This window comes from Solanum dulcamara, chromosome 5, assembly GCF_947179165.1.
Source record: "Solanum dulcamara chromosome 5, daSolDulc1.2, whole genome shotgun sequence".
NCBI lineage: Eukaryota > Viridiplantae > Streptophyta > Magnoliopsida > Solanales > Solanaceae > Solanum > Solanum dulcamara.
Window position 1 is genome coordinate 10,894,476 of NC_077241.1, and position 23,467 is coordinate 10,917,942.

A 23,467-nucleotide genomic window follows, 5' to 3' on the forward strand; every position below is an offset into this window, starting at 1 on the left:
TGTGGTTTTAAGAATTCGAGCTTCAAATATTTTTAAATTCACAAAAAATGGGTCAGACTAGTTTTGAGCCAGTTTATATATTTTTGGAATTCGCGCTAACAATTTTTTTTCAAAAAACTTCACGTGGAATGCTTGTTTAACTAGAACTTCAAATTTCGAAAATCACCACTTAAGAAACTCATAGTTTCAACTCTCAACTTCAAAATTAATGGCTAAACAGGAGATAGTCTTTCCCTCTGTTTTATATTACTTTGACCTTATACTAATAGCATATTTTTCTTTTTTACTTATCTATTTTAACAAATTCAAAGAAATTTATCATTTTCTTTTAATACTATCCTAAAAATTAAATAACTACACAAAGCACTATTCCTTCATCTCAAAATACTTGTTATTCTTACTAAAACTATTCATCTCAAAATACTTGTCATTTTAGAAGTTCAAAACAAAATTATTTATATATTTCCATTTTACCCTTAGTATTAGTTGTTCTTGAAAAATACAAACACCTCAATTATTACCAAAAAAAAAAGTATATATACAATGAATAGATGAAAAACTTAATTAATATATAAAGTATTATGTAAAATACTCCTCCTAATTAATATTTTGTTAGCATATAAATGAAAAATGCGACAAGTAGTTTTTGGAAAGGGGGAGTAGTTATCAAATTAAAATTTTTGAAGTATAATTAATATGGTTAATTTAGTAAATTAACATTGTAACGACTAAATTTTCGTACCTAAAAAATATTAATCAAGACAAGAAAAATTGGGATAAGTAATAATATTTAATGATAATAATTTGTGTAGCTCACCACTTGAAGACGAAGATTGCTTTGTATGAGAAAGACGAAGATTGTTTTGAATGCGAAAGACGAAGCCTTTCTTTGCATCCGTACCAGGCCAAGTTTACATTAGAATGATTATGCCTCTACATGAAAACTACATGAAATGATCTCATTGTCATATGGAGTTATAATACAACTTTGGTATTTGAATATTGATGAAGAAAAAACTAATTGATGCATGAAACTCATCCCCAAAATTAAAGAAAAAGAGTTGCACCTTTTTGATTGTTCAAATTCAAGTAACATGAACTTTAAAGTCACATTTCAAGCATAGTTGTCGAAAACAAGTTGAAGGAAGTTTTGTGCGAAGACACACACAAAAAAGAGTCTTCACGGGTACTTCAAGACTCATCTACATTTCGGCGAGCTACACCTCAACAAACCGTCATGTAGGAAAATTTATCATACAAAGAAGTCTTCCCATGAAGAGCATGAGCTTGGGTGTATTTTGGTCTTCAATTAATTTTAACAAATCTTGGGTTTAAAGAGTGTGAGTTAGGTTCATCATGTCAACTTAATAGATTAGTCCAAATGCAATTGGACTTTATTTAAGTCATAAAATATTGTGGAATTTTCATAAATATAGTCCTAAAGCTTAATAGGTCGAAATAGCTACAGGTTAGGTAATTACATTCCGTAACTGTAGCTATAACAACTGTTTGTATAATTCGCATATCCGTTTGTATAATTCGCTAGCAATATACAAATAGGGTAAGTATATACAAATTCTGTATATATGCATTTTAGAAATTTTTCAGAACTTATACAAATCAAATGTATCAATATTATAATTATATACACAAATTTTGGATTTATTCAATTAGGTAATTCAGAATTTATACAAACAAATTCAAAATTTATACAATTGGGAACTTAATTATACAAATTCTGGATAACTATAGCTATTTATATTAATTACTGAAAAAGATTAGTGGCGAGTAGTAATTAATTTAAACTATAACTATGTATATTAATTAACTAGTATATATTTTTTAGTCTGTCATTTTTCCTAAAATATTAACTTAAACATTAATCCAATCTTATTAACCAATTTTTTGACTTGATAAACATATCATAAAATTTAAAATTTAATTCACAATTTAAAATACATGAATTTATCCTATAAAATTTTAATGTCTACAAACCAGGGCCAACTCTATGGCCAAACAAGTAAGGCATATGCCTAAAGTTCCAATTTCACCCCCAACCTCAGCTGCGCAATATTTACCATATTTATGTGTTAATTTCTTATTAGAGAAAATTGATTATTGATGATTAAAAGTATAATATTTTTTTAATATACATTTATATTATTTTATTTTCTTTAATCCTTTTTCTGATAAGAAAAAAATCAAGAAACTGTTATGTAATACCTCAGAAGTCCCTAAGTACAGATCATGTTTAGAACAATTCAGAAAAACTGAAGTATACAAAATTTTGGATATTACGAGACAAGTTTATGGGTCGTAAAAGAAAGTACGACTCGTAGAAGCCATCCGTACATGAACTATAGAAATCATAAAAATTGAGTTTGAGATTTACGAGTCAGGTTTATGGCTCGTAAACCCTTTTACTGGGCGTATACAGGGTTTCTAAGATCGACTTTAGAGACTTAAAAATTTACCTTGAATAGAACGAGTGGGATTTTCAGATCTTACATGGTTTTACGGGTCGTAGTTGGTACTCGTAAATCAAACTTCAAAAATTTGAATTTTTCTCTGATTCTTATGAACACCTTTTATAGCTCGTAGTTTGTTCTACGAATTGTAGATGAGCCTCATAGAATCAAACTTCAGAAAGTCAGAATCTTAGCCTGATTTCTACGGACATGATTTGACGGTCCATAGATGGAGCTACGGTCTGTAGATGACCCTCGTAGATGCCTTCCGACAATATTTAATCTGGGTTATTTTGGTTTTCTCTCATTCTTTTAATCCCGATACTACGTTATTTTGGACTATTCTAAGTGAGATTAAGTGATTCAGACCTAAACCCTCCCTTACATGCATAACCTCCCAAATTTGATTTCTTCTCTCTCAAGTCTCCTCTCACGCAAGAACTAGGGTTCCAAGTTTCAAATATCCATTCCAAAATTCAAGCAAGTGATTTCATTCTAGGTATGTGGGATTTCATCAATGGGTATCGCTTCACCCATTTAGTCTCAATAAAACCTCAATTCTTTATTATTCTTGCAAACCTACGATTTCTATGATCCTCATGAAATTTCATTGCAATTCAGTTGTTCTTCATTGATAATCTTTAATTACATGTTTTACTTATGATTCCATGTTTTTGAAATAGTACTTTCATGAATCCTCATTATACAAGTATTTTTATGACTTAAAATTATGATATTTCAGAAGCATGTTTTAAGATTATCATGTTTCATGATTTTAAATACTTTAAGATAAAGTTTCTTTCATGTATTATTAGTATTTTATTGGATATCGATTCATGAGATACTCAATATTATCAGTTTATCGGTATAAGTCAATATTGTCAGATAATAATTGTCTTCAATTGATTGCATATTTTTCATAAGAGTTATACTTAGCACCGAGATGATTTAGGGATGAAGGATTTCAGTCATCATCTGTGGACCTTTAGAAGCAATCCCTAATTCCTAGAAATACGTGCCACTATAGGATTATAAGAGCTTTCTGTCAGTTGATAATGTCTCCTTAGTCTTTATAGACATAGCTTAGTGGATCCACATTAACTTTCAATTCTAGAAAGTAGGGATAATAAAGGACCACTTACACTGACCGAAATACTTCATCTCTAAGTCTGCTCAGTGCTAATTAGTATTCCAATGAAAGACATGCATAAAACTGATATAGTAATAATATGATGATAATGTAATTCTGATAATCTGCTAAACATAATGAATAGCTCCTAAATCATGATTTGAAACTGATAATAATTGAAGATACTTTATTTGAAAGTATCAAAATCATGATAACTGATAAATAATCAAAGACACTTTATCTAAAAGCATCTAAAATCATAAAAATCTGATAATCTTAAACATGCTTATGAAATTAGATAATTCTAGATCATGAAAATACTTTTATGTTATGGATTCATGAAATTATCATTAAAAATATGGAATTATACTTTAAATCATTCAATTAGAGATCATATTTGAAGAATAACTGAAATTTAATATTAACTCATGAAGATCATAAAAACCCTAGTTTGAGAAAATCCATAAACTCGAGAATTTAGGGTTTCTATGGGACTCAATGGGCAGAAGGAAATCCATTGAAGAAATTGCATATATCTGGAGTAAAATCCTTGGATCAATTCCTTCGATGGAGGCTTGAATCTTGAAACCCTAGTTCTTACTTGAGAAGAAACCTGAGAGAGAGAAAATCTTAATTGGGTGAGTTATGAGGGAATGAGAGACTTAGGCTAATAAGAATCTCCTAATTCCACTTAAAATAGTTCAAAATGACATAATTTAGGAATTACAAGAATGGAAAAAGACTTAAGGACCCTTAATTAAAACTGTCGGAGGTCATCTATAGGTGGCATCTACATACCGTTATTGCTTCTATGGACTGTAGAAACTTTTCCATAAAAGTTAGGAAAATTTTCTTGGTTTCTGAAGATTAGGTCTACGAGACCAATATACGGTCCGTAAACCCATCTATGACCCATCCTATCATCCATAGAAAGGAAGTATTGAAATATTGTGGTTCTGAAATTTGAAACCAAGAGACCTTAAGTACGACCCATAATTTTATATACGACCTGTATTGGCCACTTATAGAACCAAATATACAGAAATGCAAAGTCTTTGAGGTTTGATCTATGACTTCCAACTACGAGCTGTAAAACCCAATACGACTCTTAATTCCCTTTCGTACTATACAAGTTCCATTTCCCAAGTCTCTAATGTTCAATCTATGAACTTTATGTACGACCCGTAGAATCTTTTACGAGCCTTAAATTTGGCTCGTAAGTCTCAGCCTAAATTTTTGTTTTCTAAAGTCTTCTCTATGGATGGTTTTCACAAGTCGTGGTACCATTTACGGGCCGTAAATCCTTAAAATTTCAAGACATTAGATTTCCTAAATTGACCAATATGATCCATACTTATGGACTTCTGAGTTGTTACATGTACCATCCGGGTAAAGCTAATATTGTGGCAAATGCTCTTAGCAGGTTGTCCATGGGCAGTGTTGTTCACATTGAGAATGACAAAAAAAGAGTTAGTTTGAGATGTTGATAGACTTGTTCATTTGGGAGTTCGTTTAGTAGATTCAGCAGATTGTAGAGTTATCATTCAAAATAGTTCAGAATCGTCTCTTGGAATTGATATTGAGGCAAAAAAATATGAGGATCCAACCTTGGTTGAGTTGAAGGAAGTCGTCCTTAAAATGGTTGTAGAGACTTTCTCCCAAGGGGGAGATGATGTGGTTCATTATCAAGATCGGTTGTGTGTTCCATATATTGATAGTTTGACACAACAGATATAAGAAGAAGCTCACAATTCTTGATATTCTACTAACCCAAGAACCACTAAGATGTAACGTGATCTACAGGAAGTCTATTGGTGGAATAACATGAAGAAGGATATCGTAGAATTTATGGCTAAGTATCTGATTGGCCAGTAAATTAAGATTGAGCATCAGAAACAACGCGGTATGACTCTGGATATCAATATGCCTACTTGGAAGTAGAAATTTAAATATGGAGTTTGTCAAAGGTTTGCATCACAAGCATCGACATCAAAATTTTATAGGGGTGATTATAGATCGAACGACTAAGTTAGCACAATTGCTTTTAGTAAGGCTTCCTATGCAACCGAGCATTGTGCTAGACTTTACATTCAGGAGATGGTGAAATTGCACATAGTTTCATTATCTATCATTTTAAATAGAGGTACTCAGTTTACATCTCACTTTTTGAGATCTTTTTAGAAAGGCCTTGATACTCAGGTTAATATTAGCACAACATTTTACCCACAGACAGATGGTCAGGCTGAAAGGACTATTCAGACTTTGAATATATGGTGATAGCTTGCGTGATCAACTTTAAGGGTAATTGGGATAATCATTTGCCTTTGATTTAGTTTGCTTATAATAACAATTACCGTTCTAGTATTCAGATGGCTCCATTTGAGGCACTCTATGGAAGGAGGTGTAGGTCTCCTAAATAGTGGTTTGAGGTTGGTTAAGTGACTTTGATAGGGCTAGAGTAAGTTCATGAGGCTATGGAGAAAATTTAACTTATTAGAGAGAGGTTGAGAATAGCCTACAATGGATAGAAACCCTATGCAGATGTGAGAAGAATAGAGCTTGAATTTGTATGATTGAATTTATCTAAAAATTTCATCAATGAAGGGGGTGATGAGATTTGGTAAGAAATAAAATCTTAGTCCCAGATATGTCGTCTCTTATAGAATTATGAGGCATTTTATTAAGGTGGCCTATGAGTTGGATTTTTCCATAGAGTTAGCATAAGTGGACCTAGTGCTTCATGTGTCCTTGTTGAAGAAGTGCATTGTTGATCCGACTTTAGTTGTACCTTTAGAGAGTGTTGATGTGAAGGAAAATCTCTCTTATGAAGAGGTCTAGTTGAGATTCTGGAGTATCAGATTCGTAAGTTGAGGAATAAAGAAGTCACTTTAGTGAAAGTCCTTTGGAGGAATCACTTAGTTGAGGGAGCTACTTGGGAAGACAAAGTAGATATTATGGTCGAGTACCCCCACCTCTTTATTTCTAGTTTAGCTCTAGAGTGAGGTAATAGTTCCTTAATAGTAATGTCTTTAGATTCATATCTTTCAGTTATTCTTATGTTTCACCATGCATTCATGTTCATGTAATCAATTCAGTCTTCATGTTTTGGTTTGGAGTTAGTAACTTTATCAGTTTTCAGTGTTTATCCTTCAGTATTAGGTTCCTGAGGCAGCTTTAAGGATTAGTTATCATATTTGTGTGCCCAAGGTTGGTGATTGGTTATGTATGACATTGGAGGAGGGTCATTGTTCCAAGTATTCCATGCACCAGAGAGCGGCAAAGATGTTTCATGACTTGAAACAATACTATTGGTGGTGTGACATGAAGAGGGACCTTGTTAATTTTCTGGCTAAGTGTTTAAATTGACGACAAGTAAAGTATGAGAATCAGAAAATAGATGGTTTTATGCAAAGGATGCCCATTCCCGAGTGGAAGTGGGAACTCATTACCATAGACTTTATGACGGGGTTGCCCTGGACTTTGGGTAATCATGATTCTGTTAGGGTGATTATAGATCGGTTGACCAAATCATCTCATTTCATTCTGGTGAAGACTAGCTATAATGCAGAGAAGTTGGCTAGGATCTACATCCCTAAAATAGTTCGGCTGCACGGAGTGCCGTTTTACATTATGTCTGATAGAGGTATATAATTTACCTCTCATTTCCGGAGTTTTATGTTGGAGCAGATAGGCACCAAGCTTGAGTTGAGCCCAACTTTTCATCCTCAGACCGATGATTAATCAGAGCGGATTATTCATGTGCTTGAGGACATGCTACGAGCTTGTGCTATGAACTTTGGTGGTTATTAGGATCAGTCTCCTCCTCTTGTGGAGTTTTCATATAACAACAATTAACATTCTAGCATTGAAATGACACCTTTTGAGGCCTTATATGAAAGGAGGTGTAGATTTCCCATTAGATGAATTGATTCTTTTGGGATACAACCTTGGGGTACCGATTTGTTTAGAGATGCCATAGATAAGTTGAAGTTGATTCAATAGCACCTTGCGACTTCCCAATGTAGGCAAAAGAGTTATGCAGATAGGCGTATTTGTGATGTGTCATTTTCTATTAGTGAGCGAGTGTTGCTCAAGGTATCGCCCAACTAAGGATGTGATGAGATTCGGGAAGAAAGGAAACCTCTGTCCAAGATTTATTGGTCCTTTTGAGGTGTTAGATAAATATGGGGAGGTGTCTTATAGATTGGCCTCAACCCCAAGACTTTCAGTTGTCCACCCCGTATTCTATACATCGATGCTTAAGAGGTACCGATATAATGATTCTTATGTGATTCAGTGGGACTCTATTGCTTTGGATTGAGACTTTTCATTTGAGGAGGAGTCTGTTTCTATCTTGGATAAACAAACTAGATAGTTGAGATCAAAACATATTGATTTAGTGAAAGTACAGTGGAGGCACCGGCCTATTGAGAAGGCTACTTGGGAGGTAGAATCCGACATACATCGTAGATATCCTCAACTTTTGTCTCCTATAGCTACTTTACTTTATTTTTTATTCGAGGACGAACGTATGTTTTAGTGGTGGATGATGTAATGTCTCAATTCTTGAGAAATTATTTTTTTAATAAAGAATTACCATTTTGCCCCTCCTGTTGGTGTCCACGAGTGTTATTTGACTAGTGTGTGTAGTTGGTTTTGTTAAAATCTTAATAGGTTGTGAATTGTGTAAGTTTTTGAGTTTTAAGGTTTAAGTTAATCTAAAAGTGATTTTTAATACCAACCAAAGTTGTGGGTCTCAGAATGGAATTCCATCAGTTCTATCATCTTTGAAATGTGAAAATTGGTCTAGGAAAGTTGTTGGAATTGGATTTGGGGTTGATCCGTGGATTTGAGGTCTTGAGTTGGAAAGTTTGGTTTGAAATGAGTTAAGTTTGACTTTGGTCAACAATTCCAGTTCAGAGACTTAGATTGGATTTCTGATGGTTCCGTTGGTCCAGTGTTTAAGGCTAGAAGAATCTTCATTATATTTTTCAGCGCTTCCGTTTTGAGTTTGTGCAAAAAGTTGTTTTAAGGTTAAAGTTAGTCTTATTTGACTTCGGTCAACATTCTTGGAAAACACACTTAGATGAAAATTCTGACCACGTTGTTAGTTTCAAAACATCGACTTTGGTCTAGAATGACCTTCATTTGCTTTCAGAGGCTTCCAGTTTAATCTTGAGGCCCATTGTGGAATTCGGCTTAAAATGACACTTAGGTATGTGACTCACTTTTCGGTAAAATGACCTTGTATGGAAATTTTAAATGTGCCATTGAGTCCTAAACATCGAATTTAGTGGGGTAGCATATCTTGTTTGCACGCATGATGTTTCGAACTAATTTTGAGCACCTCATCGGAGATTTTAGACTTTACCAAATCTGTGTTGCAGCAAAATCAGGTATAAAGCTTAAAATACCATTTTTAGGGATTTTTTTCAACTTTAAAACTCCATAACTTGAGTTCTAGAGCTCCAAATTGGGTGGTTAAGAGGCTATCCTGTGTGATTTTTCGAGGAGAAAGTGTTGGTGAGTTTAGAATATGATTTGAAAGCTTTGTTGGAGGTAAGATTGATGTTTTAGCTGCTACCTCGACCATTTTCGAATTCAATTTATGTTAAACTTTGGAAGATGATTTTTTGGCCATTTTAGGTCTGAATTCAGTGATTGAAAGCTCTAAATTGTATGGAGTAATCAGAAAGTGATGGGGAAGCATTGTTTGAGATAAGATTCACATTATTGTTGCTTCCCTTTCTATTTTTGGATTAGATTTTTGGTGATTTTTGAGAGTTTTAATTCTTGAGCATTTTGGGTCCGTTTTCAGTAATTCTTAAGGCTAAATTGTGGGGGTTTTCATGAGGATCGTTGTGGTATGATTGGTTTTGGCTCTTGAGGATTCGTTTTTGTAATTTTTCTCTATTTTAGCTGTTGCCATATCTTTAATAGTTGTCAAAATATGATTTTTGTGCATGTGTGCGCTTGGGATGTATTGAGCACTGAATTTTCTCCTTTTTGAAGCACATGTTAGGGGTGGTGTAGAGGACCCTTATATGGAGTTAATTTCCTAATTTTTGATGCAGGTCCTAAATTTTCATTTTTGACCCCAAAATTTAGTCTGTCTCCAAAAATTATGGTTTTAGTGTCAAAATGATCGTAACAATATTGCGATTCTATTTTGAAAGTTGTGACATCATTCAGAGGTCATTCAGAAGGGTAAAGCTTCAATTTAGCAGTTTGAGTGCAGTTTTGGCCTTGTGATAGGTTTGTCTATCCTTCTTTGAAACTGAGATGGGGTAATCAATCATTCATATGTTATAGACTTTGGGATGAGGTTGTAGAATGATTTGAGAGAGTTATTTATATTGTGATACCCGTGTGGGGGCTTAATTATTACTGTGATGCCATGTGGAGGCTTATTATATTGTGATGCTCATGTGGGAGCTTATTTATTACCGTGTCGCTGTGTGGGGGCTTACTTGTATCACATAGCCCGTGTGAGGGCATTATTTTCTATCTTATTTTCTTTGAGAGCATGTGATTCGTGATTTGCTTATGAAAGAGGCTAGAGGATATTATTTGACTTGTGATGCCCGTCTGAGGGGTTGAGTTAAGGGTTTTGAGCACACTTGAGTACCGTAATGATTCAAAAAGGGGTGAACATTTATTTCAAATACATTTCTTTCCCATGTTTATCGATTGAGGGTGTAAATCATGCTGAGGTTAAGTTTTGCGAACTTGAAAACTTATATTACATGTTTAGTTGAATATTTCTTCCATGCCATACATATTTTGATGCATTTATCCTCATTCATCATGTCATGAAACATGGAAAGTTGAGAAATATGGAAAAGAAATTTGAGAAAAAAATAAAATACCTTTAAACCTTTGTATCTTCATTCCTTAATCGAGACAGTTTTACGACAAGGTAGTGGATACATTGTGATTCCTTGACCACGAGGAGGTGGAAAGGTTGTGATATTCGAGATTGTGATGAGGTATATGGTTTGCGAAGCCCCCATGGGTCGTACTTGGTAGCACAGCTCGGCAGGTGTATATGACAGGCTATGCGAAAGTCTTGATTCCTTTGTACCACCACACCATTGCATCATCTCATTGCATTGCATCGCATTTCATCCTGGATTATTTGTCATACCTGATATTATGTCATATTAAAATGTCCTTATGTGTTTACTTTAATTGTGCCGTTCTATAAAAATTGGTGGCACCATAGCCAGAGTTAGACTTTTCTGTATGCAGGTGGAAACATTCCTTAGTTTATCTCATAGATTTGATTAATTCCTTATACTCAGTCAGCTTAACCTATTGAGTACATGTGGATTGTACTCACCCCTACTTTTGTGTCTCTTTTTGATGCAGATACTAGTTAGGGTACGTCACATGGCAGCTGATCTTCTAGCAGATTCTTTATTCTCATATTAGTGGTGAGGTCTCGGAATCCGGATCGTCACTAGTCTATCTTTATTTCTCAGTATTTAGTATCATTCAAAGGCTTATGTTGTATCTTCAAGTTTAAATTTTGTATTAAATGCTCTTTATACTTATAACACCAGGTTTTGCGCTAATTTCTTCACTGTCTTTTCTTTTCTTTTAATTTGTAGCCTGAATTTCCCTTTGGGAGTCTTGTATGAGTTTTACTTTCAGGCTTACACATCAGATTGAATTTTAGTATGCGTGTCATCATGACCTCGAGTTTTTGGGTCGTGACATGTATATTCTTTCCCTACTCTTTTCAGCCATAATATACTCTATTCGAGGATGAATATTCCCAAGAAGAAAATTTGTAACACCTCAGAAGTCCCTAAGTACAGATAAGGCTTTGGAAATTACGAGACAAGTTTACAGTTAATAAAAGGAAGTACAAGTGATAGAAGCCATCCATAAATATACTTCATAAATCAAGAAAACTAGGTTTGAGATTTACTAGCCAAGTTTACAGCTCGTAAACCCTTGTATGAGTTGTTGACAAGGTTTATAGATCAACTTCAGAGACTTGAACATTTATATGGACATGACAAGAGGTATTTACGGATCGTAGATGATTTTATGAGTCGTAGTTGGGACTCGTAAACCAAACCTCAAAAACTCAAATTTTTCCCTGATTCTTATGGACTCCTTTTACGGCTCGTAGTTTTTTTTCCGCACCATAGATGGATCTCATAGAATCAAACTTTAGAAAGTCAGAATCTTAGCCTGATTTCTACGAATAGGGTTCTATGGTTTCTAGATTGAAATATGGTCCATTGATCGCCTTTGTAGATGCCTTCTGACATTTTTTAATCAGGGCATTTTGGATCTTTTTTCATTCTTTTAATTCCTATACTATGTCATTTTGGAATAATCTAAGTGGTATTAAGTGATTTTAGGAACGTAAACCCTCATTTACACATATAACCTTCCAAATTTAATTTCTTGTCCCTCAAGTCTATTCTCAAGCAAGAACTAGAGTTCCAAGCTTCAAGTCTCCATTAAAAGATTGAAGCTAGTGATTTCATTCTAGGGGCGTGGGGTTTTATCAATGGGTATTCCTTCACCCATTGAGTCCCAAGAAAACCTCAATTCTTCTAGTTTATGATTCTTGCAAACCTAGGGTTTGTATGATCTTCATGGGTTTTCATTGTAATTCTGTTCTTTCTCATGTGTAGCCTTTAATTGCATCTTTTACTCATGATTCCAAATTTTTGAAATAGTATTTTCATGAATACTCAGTTTACAAGTATTTTCATGACTTAGAATTATGATTCTTTAGGAGCATATTTTTAAATTATCAGGTTTCATGATTTTAGATACTTTCAAATAAAGTGTCTTTTAATTATTATCGGCATTTTATCAGATATCATGATTCATGAGCTACTCAGTATTATCAATTTATCAGTATAAGTAAGTATTATCATATTATTACTGTGTTTAGTTGATTGCATAGTTCTCATGGAAGTTATACTTAGCACCGAGAGGATTTAGGGATAAAGGATTCGATCAGCATTTGTAGACCATTAGTAGCAATCTCTAAGTCTCATAACTACTTGCCACTGTAGGTATAAAGGACTTTTCGTCTGTTGAGGCCGACTCCTTAGTCTTTATAGACATAGTTAGTGGGTTCACATTATCTCAGGTCAGTCTTTGTACCCTGTCAAAGTACATTGGGCCCTTTTGATGGAGATTATATATCATACTCCATGCAGTAGCTCACATGGTTATATGTTGGTTTTAGTATCTCCCATTGTCAATATGTCTTTCAGTTATTTCATGATCAAGTGCTTAGTTATGTCATTACAACTTTATTTCAGATTCTACATTATTCACTTGGTCATTGCATGGTTATGTTTTACAGATTCTACATGTTCAATTATCATGTTTATAATGCATATTCTACATACTAAGTATATTCAAAGTACTAACTGCATACTTTCTGCCTATATTATTTGATATTATACTTTCTGACGTTCAGTATCCTGCCCACGGTTAGTACAAATCCAGTTGAGTTGCAACAGTCTTTGGTGAGTCCTCATTCTCCGAGGATGATCTTTATCTTTCATTCAGTATTATTCTTTCAATTTTCAGACATTTGAAGTTAGCGAGTGACTTGTCCTAGCAACTCATATTAGTAGAGTTTTTCTAGATATAGTATCAACTTTTTGAGAATTTATCAGATATTTGATTAGAATGTTGAGATGGATGTGTGGGCACACCAGGAGCGACAGGATTAGAAATGAGGCTATTCGGGACAAGGTAGGAGTGACCTCGGTGGAAGACAAGATGCGGGAAATGCGACTGAGATGGTATGGACATGTGAAGAGGAGAGACACAGATGCCCCAGTGCGGAGGTGTGAGAGGCTGGCCATGGATGGTTACAGAAGAGGTAGGGGTAGGCCGAAGAAATATTGGGGAGAGGTGATTAGACAGGACATGGCGCAGTTACAGCTAACGGAGGACATGACCTTAGATAGGAGGGTGTGGAGGACCCACATTAGGGTAGAAGGCTAGTTCATAGTCTCGTTATTCTTCTCTATTCATAGGCGTAGTAGTGCATTACGATCTCTTGCGCTTTGACTTCTGACTTCTGATTTCTGTTATTTCTGTTATTATTTATTGCTTTCTATGCTTTGATTACTCAATTTTTTTTTTTATTTTTTTTTACCTGTGACGCTTTCATTATTTATTTAATCGTTATTTGTTATTTGTATTTATTTATTTGTATTTATTTGTTATCTATTCGTTATTTGTTTGTTGTTTTTCTCATAAAGCTTTTAATTTTCTATTCTTATCTAACATTTTTATGCATTTATGGTTTTACTGAGCCGAGGGTCTCCAGGAAACAGCCGTCCTACCTTGGTAGGAGTAAGGTCTGCGTACATTCTACCCTCCCCAGACCCCATGTTGTGGGATTTCACTGGGTTGTTGTTGTTGTTGTTGTTGTTGTTGATTATTCAGTGTGTGTCGTTATAAAGATATTTCAGTTTAGCTTCCACATTAGTGTTCTATTATTAAGATTCATGTTTATCTTAGTGTAATGCCAGACCACGAGATTAGTTTGGGGTCATTTGTGGCTCTAAGCACCGTCACGACTAGGGGTAAGTCTCGGGTCGTAACTTGCTATTTTAATTTTTTACATTCTATCTGCTAATATTCACATTATTTTATTCTTTATAATTCATTTTGCAGTCTTTTTCTTTAAATCTTTAATAAGTTAGGATAATATTAATCTGTTGACACGTTCAAAGTATGCCTCTCAATGAGCTGTAAAGCGGTTGTTATCCCAATATAGAACCTAATAAGGTTGGAGTTGAATCCCACAAAGAATATGGTGAGAATATTACTCGTAGATGTAACCAGAACAAATAGTCTTTATTTCTAAAACAATTGCGGAAAGTAAAGTTTAAATGAATTGATTGTGTTATTTCGTAGTAACTAAATACTTTGTTGTTTATCAATAAGAATGCAAAACTAAGGTTGTGGATCCTCATCTCAAGTCGTAGCGTTGATCTAAATTGTTTTATGAAACTCTAGCTAAGTAATTTTGGGTATAAAATGGTCAACATTTTATGTTACAACTAGTATCCTTTTGGTCTATCTACAATATGTCATCCTAAGTCCTCGCATCACTTGGGTGTTTCTTTAACAAATATTAACCTAAGTCTCAATTAAATTATCACTGTTAGGTCTGAAATTCATAGATGGAACACCAATCCCAATATTCTTGGGATTAGTTTTTTTCCTAATCTTTACTTCTATTCTAGCAAGTAAAAATTACATGCACATTCTAATGCAGATCTTCAAGAGAATTCATACAAAATGAAAGAACTAATCATACACCAAATATTACTATCTAAAATTTCTATATACACAACTATCTCATTATTACTATCCTTTTAAGGCTCTACAACCCTAACTATGGGGTTGGTTACCAATAGAAAGTGTAAAACTGAATTAAAAAAATAAAAGATGACATGCTTACAATGATCAAGAGAAGAATCAATAACAGAATGATTAACTTCATCAACATTTATCACAATTCCAAAATGTGTTGTTTTAGCGCACAAAAGCGTTTCAAGATTCCAAAAATTATAAAATTGAACATTCACGAACCCTTAATAAAATCCTATAAATAGGTATTTATAGTTTCTAAAAATATATAACAAAATTCAAAATAAATTATGCTTTGTGCACACGTTGTGAAGCTGCATCTCTAGCTACCGTCGCAACAACCTTGTCGAATTGTGTAGCACAATGATTTCTCGAATTCAACTTGAGCTGAGTAGTAGATGATATGCAACCTCATATCTCGAGTTACGTTTGCATCATATAATTGGATTTTTTAGCAGTCTTTATGGCTAAAGTTGTGGTATGTGAACTGGTGATGCAGCGCCACATGTGGATATGGGATCACATCACTTCCTCCGCATCAATATTAATTTTTGAAAACAATCTGTTTGGTTATTTCCAATGAGAGGCAGGTGCTTAGTAAAGAAGACAGTTCAGAAGAATTGTCTGATGAATATAGGGTCACTCATTCTGAAGATGAGGAAGATCCTGACCAGTGGGAGGATGAACAACAGGAAAACCAACAGGAGGCATTTAGATCCACTATGACAACCTTACTACAGAAGGAAAATCAGCAAGAAAAGGAGAAGAATGATCCACCATCCAAAAGTAAGCAGGAAAGGAAGAAGAGCAAACAAAGTTTCATCAGCAGTTCAGATAATGTTGCTTTCAAAAGCAACATCAACACAAGGTCTAAATCCCACAAATTATGATGATTAGTACACTTTGCTGGAATGCAAGGAGTATTGATACTCAAGGTGCCTTAGACAGACTACAAAGGTTGAAAGACTACCACAAGCTCTCTATGATTGCAATACTGGAACCTTTCTCCAACAAATCACAACTCCACTTCTACAGAATTCTGCTAGGTATGGATAATGCCATGTCCAACACCAACAGCAAAATATGGTTATTTTGGAATAAAGACTGTGTGTGCAATCTTGTGGATCAGGATGAACAACAGCTTACCTGTAAGATCAGTCATGCAGCTTGGCCTAAACAATATCTCACAACCTTTGTATATGCCAAATGCAAAGACTACATGAGAAGAGATCTATGGGACAAGATGTTGCAATTCTCTGATAGAAAAGAACCTTGGTGCACCATTGGAGATTTCAATGTAATTACTCATGTTGAAGAGAAGATGGGGGGCCAACCTTACAACATGAACAAGAGCTTTGAGTTTATTAGTGTCATAGAAGCTTGTGGAATCACTGATCTTGGTTTTCATGGACAACAATTCACATGGTGCAACAAGAGAGATGCAGATGCCAGAATATGGAAGAGACTTGACAGGGCCATGGTCAATGATGCTTGGTTGGAGGCCATGCCTGTGAGCACTCTTAATCACCTGGCCTCCACAGGTTCTGATCACTGTCCTCTCCTTTTGGAATGTACTGAAAGACAAAGTCCTACTATCAAATATTTCAAGTTCTTACACAGTTGGGCTGAAAATGAAAACTTCATTGATACTGTAAGATCTTGCTGGGAAAGACCTGTGGATGGAAATCCAATGAGGACTTTCCATCAAAAACTGAAAAGAGTTTCTAATACCCTTAGCCACTGGTCTAGAAAGCAATATGGTGATATATTTGCTTCAGTTAAACAATTTGAGGAACAGGTTATACAAGCTGAAGAGAATATCATCAATGACAATTCTGAAGATAATAGAGCCAAGTTGAATCAGATAAATGCCCAGTATATTAGATATTTGAAGATAGAGCAGTCCATCTTGAAACAAAAAACTCAATTGCATTGGTTCAAAGATGGAGATGCCAATACCAATTACTTCCATGCCATCATCAAAGGGAGAAGAAGAAGGTTGTTCATCCATCAAATCAGTGATGAACAAGGAAACTCTATCCAGGGTGATGACAATATTGCAAGTGCAGCCTGTGAACACTTTGAGAAACTTTTTACTACTGAGGAGAAACAAATCAATGAAGATGTGATTAAATGCATCCCAAGGATAGTTACTGATTAGCAGAATGAATTATTACATTCCATACCTACAAAGGAGGATCTAAAGGAGGTAGTATTTTCTATGAGTCCTACTTCTGCTGCAGGGCTAGATGGCATGAGTGGTAAGTTCTTTCACTCATGCTGGGATATCATTTGTGATGATCTGCTGAAGCTGGTGCAGCACTTCTTCAATGGTCACTGTATTCCCAGGTACATATCACATGCTTGTTTGGTTCTACTTCCTAAAACTGAACACCCCAACAAACTGTCAGAGTACAGGCCCATCTCCCTCAGTAACTTCACTAGCAAGATCATATCCAAGCTCCTCTGTCTCAGACTTGCTCCTATTCTACCTCAGCTCATTTCTGACAATCAGTCAGGATTTGTTAAAGGTAGGAGCATCTCAGAAAATATAATGCTGGCTCAGGAGATTATTCACAACATTAAGAGGCCCACAGTTGGGGACAATATAGTGATTAAGCTGGATATGGCTAAGGCATATGACAGGGTCTCTTGGTCCTTCACTTGTATGGTCATGAGAAGGATGGGATTTGGAGAAGTCTTTATTGATATGGTATGGAGGATCATGTCTAACAACTGGTATTCAGTCATCATCAATGGGGTAAGACATGGATTTTTTCATTCAACAAGAGGTCTCAAGCAAGGAGATCCCTTATCACCTGCCTTATTCATTATAGGAGCAGAAGTGTTATCCAGGATGTTGAATAATCTTAACCAACACTACCTATATACTGGATTCCATATGGAAAGAAAGGGTCCACAAGTGAACCACTTGAGCTTTGCAGATGATGTGATCATCTTCACTGCTACAAACAACTTTTCCATGACTCTTATTACCAAGACTTTGAAGGTTTATGAAACAACTTCAGGCCAGCTAATCAACAAGGACAAGAGCCAGTTCATGCTTCCTCTTAATACCAATCCTGATATTATTGATAGGATAGGCAGGATCACAGGCTTCAAGTGCACACATGGTCCCATTACTTACCTGGGCTGTCCACTTTACATTGGACGACAGAGAATCATATACTATACAGGTATGGTGTCCAAAGTTATAAGCAAAATTAGAGGCTGGCAGAATAAAGTACTGAGATTTGGAGGCAGAGCAACATTGGTGAAATCAGTGCTGCAATCTTTACCAATCCACTTGTTGTCTGCGATCAGACCTACTGCTACAACTATCAATCAGATTAAAAGCCTCATAGCTAACTTTTTCTGGGGGTGGGACAAAGAGAAGAAGAAATATCATTGGGCATCATGGGAGACTCTCAGCTATCCTGTGGAGGAAGGGGGTATTGGTATGAAAAATATACAAGATGTGTGCTTAGCCTTGCAGTACAAACAATGGTGGACTTTCAGATCCAAGAAGACACTATGGGGAGAGTTTCTGAAGGCTAAGTACTGCCAAAGAGCTAATCCTGTTATAAAAAAATGGAACACAGGTCAGTCTATTATGTGGAAGCACATGATGGCTAATAAAAGTGATATTGAGCCGCATATACACTGGCACATCAACTCTGGTACATGCAGCTTCTGGTGGGATGATTGGCTGGGTATTGGCCCCCTAGCTTATCATAACAACCATCTACCTAGACTCAACAATAGTAGAGTATCTGATTACATGGAGAATGGGGAGTGGAATGTGCAGAAAATCAGAAAATATGCCCCTCCTCAACTGGTGCAGCAGATACTAAGTACTGAGGTAGACCATCATTCTAACACAGCTGATCAAGCTTGCTGGAAGTTGACTTCACATGGTAACTTCACTTCTAAATCAGCTTGGGAAATAGTTAGGAAGAAAAGAGCCAAGACCCTGATTGATAGATGCACTTGGCACGCTAACATTCCCTTCAAAGTATCTTTCTTACTATAGAGAGCTGTGAGATAGAAACTCCCCACTAATGATAAACTTGTCCAGTTTGGCGCAGCACCAGCAGCATGTTCTTGTTGTTACAGACCAGGATTGGACAATGTAGATCACATATTTGGCAACAATTCTCTAGCTCATGGGGAATAATACAAGGGACCTCCCCACTGATAAGCATCCTGATGAAGTAGTGGACTGCCAAGGCCAATAATGAGGTTCATAAACTCATGTTGCAAGCCACTCCTATCTTTGTTTGTTGGCATATATGGAAGAATAGATATGCAAGTAAATATGGAGGAAAGAAATCTAGTACTACTAGAGTTAAATTCTCCATAGTCAAGGACCTATACACGCTGATACACACTGCTTACCCCTACATTAAGTGGCCACAAAGCTGGAAGGAACTGGTTCCTATGATAGAACAGTGTCAATAAGACATGAGAGTGACCAAAGTTATGTGGGTCAGACCTCCATCTCCCATTGTGAAATTGAATACTGATGGGAGTGCATTAGACAACCCTAGGAAAATTGGAGTATGGGGAATATTAAGAGACCACAATGGTAACTTAATATATGCCTTTGCAACTCCATTGGGAATGGGTACTAATAACCAAGCAGAGGTGCAGGCAGCAATTATTGGCCTCAATTGGTGCCTTCAACATGGATATAATAGAGTGATATTGGAAGTGGACTCTGAATTATTGACTAAGTGGCTGAAACAAGACCTCAAGCCACCTTGGAGCATTCATAGATATGTTACAAAGCTACAGTCCTTGGTCCAACATTTGGAACTCTTTCAGTGCAAACATATTTTCAGAGAAGCAAACCATCCTGCAGATACCTTAGCAAAATGCAGCCACATGTTCAATGATACACAACACTTCTACAATCTCCAGCAGCTACCACAGGAAACAAAAGGCTACATCAAGATGGACAAGCTAGGAATGGCAAGTTTCAGAAGGAAAACTCTGAAAAGGATCAAACTATCCTCTTGACTGATCTCATTCTCAATGTGTAATAGACTTTTTATGAGTATTCTGTTTTATTTCTTCTTATTCCACCTAGTTATTTCCCATTGTAAGGGGAGAGTCTCCCTTGTTTACTGCTTTAGTAGAACTAAGAACATACTGCTAGAAGTAAGAGCTAGAGTAGTTATCACTTGCATATGCCACAATACAGAAGCAACAATGACTGCAACTGATCAACAGCAGCAGCCACTCAGCAACAGCAACAGAGACTAGAAGCAACCAGCAATATTCAACAAATACACCATGCTACACCAAAATGACTCCAGATTGTGCAATATTGCAGCAAATATAACTCCTGCAGAGCCCAAGAAGTTTTAGCTCAAAAGGATAATTGGAGACGTTAGTCGAGCGACCTTGAAAAAGTTAGCCGACTTAAGTCTCAAGATGGAGCATTTCACAAATTGGAGCTTCTAGATTGTGAAAAAGGCCTCCAAAAGTTGCAAGATTACAACAAATACTGTATTTGCAGAGCCCAAGAAGTTTCAACTCAAACGGATAATTGGAGACGTTAGTTGAGCGACCTTGAAAAAGTTAGCCGACTTAAGCCTAATGAGGGAGCAATTTGTAATTTGGAGTTTCCAGGCCTCCAAATGTTGTAGGACTACAGAAAATAGAGTAATTGCAAAGCCCAAGAAGTTTCAGCTCAAACGGATAATTGGAGACGTTAGTCGAGCGACCTTGAAAAAGTTAGCCGACTTAAGGTTTGTGTCTAGTTGTTTTTGTTCTTGTTGGCTTGTTTCTATGCATTTGCAGGTGGCTGGAGATACATTAAAGCACGTAAAAGTTGGGGACATGTTTACAAGCCACAACACTCAACAACTCCAGCAACATGCAGCACACACGGAGAAACTACAAGTCCATAATGGACCTTCAAAACTACAGCACAGTTTCTGCTATGTAGAAGTCTTGGAGGTACTTTTCCTCTTGTTCTTTTACTTGTGCAGATATACTTGCAACAGATGGGCTATAACAGCAACAACAGGAGTAGCAAAAGTTGACAGGAACTCCATTCAAAGAGGCACAGCAATACAACTCTGGATTCAACAATGGGCTGCTTGGTTTGTTACCTTGTCAGCAGCAACTACAATACAGAGAGGCAACAGGCTGGATTCACTGCAAGTTACAGCACTATTGGAGGCCCTTGTTTGTTTATTTGCTTGTGCAGGAACACTGAGGAGCTGCAACACTGAAGTTGAAGTTACTCTTGGACCTCATGCACTACAAACACATAATCAAGAAACCAACAAGATAGCTGTGATGGATACAGAACCTCAGCAACAACATGGATATCTGGGATGCTGGAGTACAACAACTTGGAGTCTTGTAGTGGAATTGCAGCATTAGACCTTGAATCTCCTCCAATGTAGACCAACAACTACACCAACATCTGCAGCAAAGGTTTTACAGCAGCAGTTGCCAGGAATCTTAAGTTTCTGCAGTACCTGAAAGCTTTCAACAACATACAATGTAGATTCTTCATTACAACAGAAGCAGCAAACTCTACAGCAGCAGTTATCAGAAGCAACACACAATCACAGCAACAGTCAACAGTACTCATCAACAAGCAACTTACAACTCTAAAACACCTCAACATGCAGCACAACTTGCAACTTGGAAGGAAGAACATGCACACTTCAGCTGCTTTCACCTTCCATTGTTTCTGCTGTGCAGCACTTTTGCAGCAGCAAGTGGAGGCCCTTTTCATCCTTATAGCTACCCAAACCTCCCTTGTGAATGGAGTGGCAGCAGCAGCTCAACAGCAGCAGCAGATGCCAGAAGCAATCAACATCCCTAAAAAACATGCAGATTCAATATACAAATTCCATCACACAACAACAACAACAATTTCCAACACTCTACACAACAAACAACAACAATCTCTCAACATATATCAGATTTGGAAGCTCCTGCAACATAGCATCCAACATCAGGAAATCCATCCAGCAGCCATCAAGAATTCTTAGGTTTTTGCTGTCTGTCTCTTTGTGCAGGTATCCTGCAAAATGGAACCTAGTGTTGGAGTTGCAACATCACTTCCATAGGATTCATTACAGCAGCAGTTTCACAGACCAACATACAGCTATAGAGAAGACAGTCACAACAACTTGGAAGGAGATAAGCCTTTCCAACTGTGCAAACTCCAACATACCATATCCATCCACAGAGATGCAACAACCCTTCATACATATGCATGATGCAATCAACAAAAATCCAGACCAGCAACACAACACCCAATGCTTGGAGCCGCACTTAATGGCTATCAAAAATGAAACTAGTTTTCAATTTTGGTCACCGTTGTGTGTCTCCTGGTTTAGTTGTACTGACCTTGAGCCTTGCGTTGGAGTTGTGAGGCTGATCTTGGATTTAGGGAAAATCGATCCTCCCTCAGTTATTCCTTCTCTTCTTAGTTGCATTGTACTGAGAGGAGTCCTCTCATAGATTTACCGCTTTTCTAGTACATAGATAGCACCTTTGTATCACGGATAAGTATGCCGACCTTAAAGCCGGCTTCTCATCCATCTTATTTTTGGAGGTAAGGCTTTTCATGTCCCCTCCTTGTACTTGTTCTTTCTTTCTGCTTTATATAATGAGGAAAATTTCGACTAAAAAAAAAAACTCCGTTTTTATACCTTTTTACTTTATTTCAATCCAGACACCTGTAAATTATGAATATCTGTCTTTTAGAGCTAAAATGCCACAACTGTTATTTTTTTATATATGAAAACATACAATAATCTAAGAATAAGGATCAGATAATTAGGTAGATTATCCACTCATCATATGTTGGTATACATACCACATATTAAAGTAAATTACAGTTGAAAGTAAAATGAATAATAAATAAGTAAATAAATATGGGGGCTGAAACGTAGATATCTTGCTCTCTTTAAGGCGATTTAAGCGCATTGCAACCTATTCTACACCAATTCAACTATACAATTCTTGACTTGTACCCTCTAGGATACAATATTACAACAACATCGTTATAACTCAAATAACTTCATATTAGTTGAAAAGTCCAAAGGTTCACCAAAAGAACACCTTCATCCAATATAAAATTTCTCTCTTCTAAGTAGTGAATAAGTTGGAGACTTAAAATATTTTTTCTTTGTCTCAACTCTTTCTTTCACTACACTAACCTTAAAATATAAACACAATATAATACTGCTCATCCACTTTTTTCTCACAAAATTACAATGCAATATAGAAAATATCCTTTATATAGATGTATGATTTATTCCACATATAAACATCAAGAATATGGATAGTCATTTGAGTATTAGTGGGGGGAATTAGTGGTAGATCATGGAAAAAATAATTACATGGCTTATACCAAAAATTAATGATGACCATATTCTTGTCAGTTCATATCCACTATCCTATGCACATAATATTTTAATTTTATATTGAAATACATATATACCAAAATTCTCTTACT